Here is a 3,960-nt window from a genome sequence, read left to right on the forward strand (position 1 = left end):
TTTCTCCACTGACTGCAGCTGCTTTACCACCTGATCTTTCATTTTCCCAGAATGCCCTAGGCTAGGTAGAACTAGTGGCCAGGGAAAGTAAAGCAACAGACATGAACATTAACTACTTGCTGTCTATTTATTTGTGTATTTAATTTGCATGCCACCTTTCTCTCAATTAAGGGGGCCATTATTTTAATAAGGAGAAACCAAAGTAACAAATGCATTTACTTTATTTACACATATAGTCCATCTTTCTTCTATTGTAGAACTTAAGGTGGCACACCCTGGAATTCCCAAGGGATTTCCCCATTCTGACACTGATCGGAGTCAAACGTGTTGAGCTTCAACTAGGTGTGTGTCTCCCGCAACTTCATACCACGAGAACAGGTAAAATGACAGAGAAGAACAACCTCTGAGCTATGGATTCTTTGCAAATATTGGGTTATCAGCTGGAAATTCTGGGGGTTGTCCAAAAGCACAAATCTGTACATCTTTGATGTTATTCATTTTTCAATTGTTGGGATGGTTTTCATAGCTCATTTTTTAGCAACTGGTGATTCGTGGTTTTGAGAGCAGGGGCCTCACGTTTGTCACTCTCCTCAGCTCAGATTGTGGCCTGCATTTGCAACTGCTGTTTTGACTGCTTCCCCTTCTTAAACAAACCATTTTCACCACTTGTGAAAGGGCATATAGAAACCCAGGAGTGAGCTGTTAGTGAGGCCTGCACTGCTTTATATAAGCAGCCAGGTCCTGGTTTTGACTGTTTTGAATTTCAGTCAAGATTTCTGGAAAAAGCTGGAGAAAATATAATACATAAGAGAACCATTTCCCATTTCTATGCAACCATACAAATGAGAAAGTGATTATAATCCTAAGTGAAAGCCAGGATTCTCAGGATTCCTGCAACAGATTTTGGGAATGGAAACCATTAGGTGTTGCTGACACCTGCCCATTTTCTGTCATGAATGTTATGTTTTCAATAATAAAATGAGATGTAGCTTTATTTATAAAGGTGTTTCATGAAACACATGATCAGAACAGATGGCTGGGATTCAGCAGAGGCTACAAATAACTCATAATGTAAAGCTAGTCATAGGACTAATATGATGAATTAATTGAAGGTTATGACAACATGGGCTTGGTGGAACAGGTGGATTCTCTTCTGTTAGCTGTGAGATGCTGACATATTTTGCCTTACAGGGTGCAGGGGATATTGCCATGAAGATCATCTATCCCATTTTTGTGTATGGGAATATATGGGTGAAACAGTACAGGATTAAGAATAGGACATGAGATTCTGATTCAAAAGGGTGCTAGGAGAAGGAAAGCTTTATATGGCAGTGGCTGCTCTGATAAGACCCATTAATTTTTTAACAGAGAAAATAACCATACAGTCAAACTCTTTCGTACTGCCACTGCCCACTCAGTCATCTGGGCTCTGTTTCTAAGGGGAGAAATAGGTGTTACAGCTAGTCCTTCTTTAGAGCTGAAAGCAAAGTTAGTGTTGAAAAGATGTGAGCAAGGTAGCTTCATATTTGAGAAATGAGCTTTCGAAGGAGTCTCATACTGATGTCCTATTGACCAATCACAAAACAAATCAAGCTGATTTGCAGACTCTGGAAGGTCCAAGAGAAGTTCTTGTTGTGACCCCGAGACATATCTGTCACATACAGCACTGATGGTACCTGTCTGTCATGGGTTTGGAGGGAAAGTTCCATCCTATGGGGAGTGGAAGGCGGGACATCAGGGGGAGGAGCTGTACTGTATATATATTTGGAGCTGATGTGGAGAGTTAAGAGTTGGAGTCTGTGTGTCAGACTGAGTACAACTGTGTGTCAGTTAGTACATACCTGATAGGTTCAGGTTTCTATCTGGGTAGCCAGAACTGATAGGTTCAGGGTCTGTGCTTTACTTTAAAATGTTCTGTGGGAGCTAATCTGTTGTATGTATATGGTTGGGACTTTGCCATGTTACATTATCCTATTTACCTGATCATTTTATTTACCCTGTTTGTTGTTTGAATAAACCTTGTTCTTTTGTTTAGTAAAATCCATTCCTGGTCTGTGTGACTCCTTATAGGGAATGGTTGGTGGCAGCTTAACTAAAGGGTGGTATACTCCAGTAGGTCTGGGGTTGTCACAATATCCAACTCTTAAGGATTTTCTCATTTTAATTGTCCACTATTCACAATGCCCATTTCAGTGCTTCAGTTTCTGCTCCTTGACCGATAGGGGAGCAGGGGCTGGAGAGCATAATGTGACTCTTGGGAGATGTATAAGGGGTCCTCCTGAAAATATCTGGTTCAGAAGCCCAAAATACATTGCCTCTTTATCTTAGCGGTGCTCATTAAGCTTGTTGTTGTTTAGTTGTTTAGTCGTGTCCGACTCTTCGTGACACCATGGACCAGAGCACGCTAGACCCTCCTGTCTTCCACTGCCTCCTGGATTTGGGTCAAATTCATGTTGGTAGCTTCGATGACACTGTCCAACCATTTCATCCTCTGTCGTCCCCTTCTCCTCTTGCCTTCACACTTTCCTAACATCAGGGTCTTTTCCAGGGAGTCTTCTCTTCTCATCAGATGGCCAAAGTATTGGAGCCTCAGCTTCAGCATCTGTCCTTCCAGTGAGCACTCAGGGTTGATTTCCTTTAGAATGGATAGGTTTGTTCTCCTTGCAGTCCAGGGGACTCTCAAGAGCCTCCTCCAACAGCACAATTCAAAAGCATCAATTCTTCGGCGGCCAGCTTTCTTTATGGTCCAGCTCTCATTTCCATACATCACTACAGGAAAAACCATAGCTTTGACTATGTGGACTTTTGTCGGCAAGGTGATGTCTCTGCTTTTCAAGATGCTGTTGAGGTTTGTCATCACTTTCCTCCCAAGAAGCAGGTGACTTTTAGTTTCACGACTGCTGTCACCATCTGCAGTGCTCATGGAGGCCAAGAAAATAAAATCTGTCACTGCCTCCATATCTTCCCCTTCTGTTTGTCAGAAGGTGATGGGACCAGTGGCCATGATCTTAGTTTTTTTTATGTTGAGCTTCAGATCTTTTTTTGCACTCTCCTCTTTCACCCTCAATCCTAATAGCCTTGTCGTATATGAAAACCAAGAGTAGAAGCATTGGAACCTTCTGAGTAGCAGAGACTATGGTCCCATGTGCCATGTAAATTCCCCCCAAGTTTCTCTTTCTGTGTTTATCTGCAACCTTCATAGGTTGAGAGCGAAAGAGAAAAATCTGTCCCTCGTTTGTTAATATAAACTGATCCAGCCCCCTCCATTTTGGATGCTCTTTATTGGGGTGTGTGGTTATGGACATTGGTGCTTTTCAATGCATTGCCAGACCACTGATAATACCATATCAGTTCTTAAGGACAAGAGATGGATAGCTCGCTTGCAATATTTGACCAATTTCATGCTCCTGGTGTGAAAACGACAAGAAAGATATCCAGTGTGAATAAGTCTTTATGTTCTTCTTTACAGAATGAATGAATAGACCGACAGACCAAGTACAGGGCCCTGTTCAAATCAACCACTCTAACCAGAAATTGCAGTGTATGGAGAAAGGACACACTGTAGCTCTAGTGGCTTTGTGTTCAGCAGCTCTGTCTGATTCTTCATGCCAGTGTTTTATGATAATCCATGCTCAAGCAAGTCAGTCTTATGAGAGCCCATGCCAATGCTGAGGTAGAAAGAGTAAGCCTTTGCTTCACTTATAGGTACAGTGGGGTCTTGACTTACGAACGGCCCAAGTTCAATATTTTGACTTACGAACCGCTCTCATAGGAAAATATTGACTTGATTTACGTACTTAGATTTGAGTTACGAACTGAAAAAAAAAACTGGAAAAAACACGTGGGAGGCAGGGAAAGTGCAAAATTTGAACTTTCAGTTAACTGTTGGCCAGTGAAAAGGGTGCCTGTCTGCTTCCTCACTCCTCCCAGCATTTAGAGAGTGGATTGGGAGTCTTCAGA

The sequence above is a fragment of the Pogona vitticeps genome, chromosome 1, assembly GCF_051106095.1.
Source record: "Pogona vitticeps strain Pit_001003342236 chromosome 1, PviZW2.1, whole genome shotgun sequence".
Lineage (NCBI taxonomy): Eukaryota > Metazoa > Chordata > Lepidosauria > Squamata > Agamidae > Pogona > Pogona vitticeps.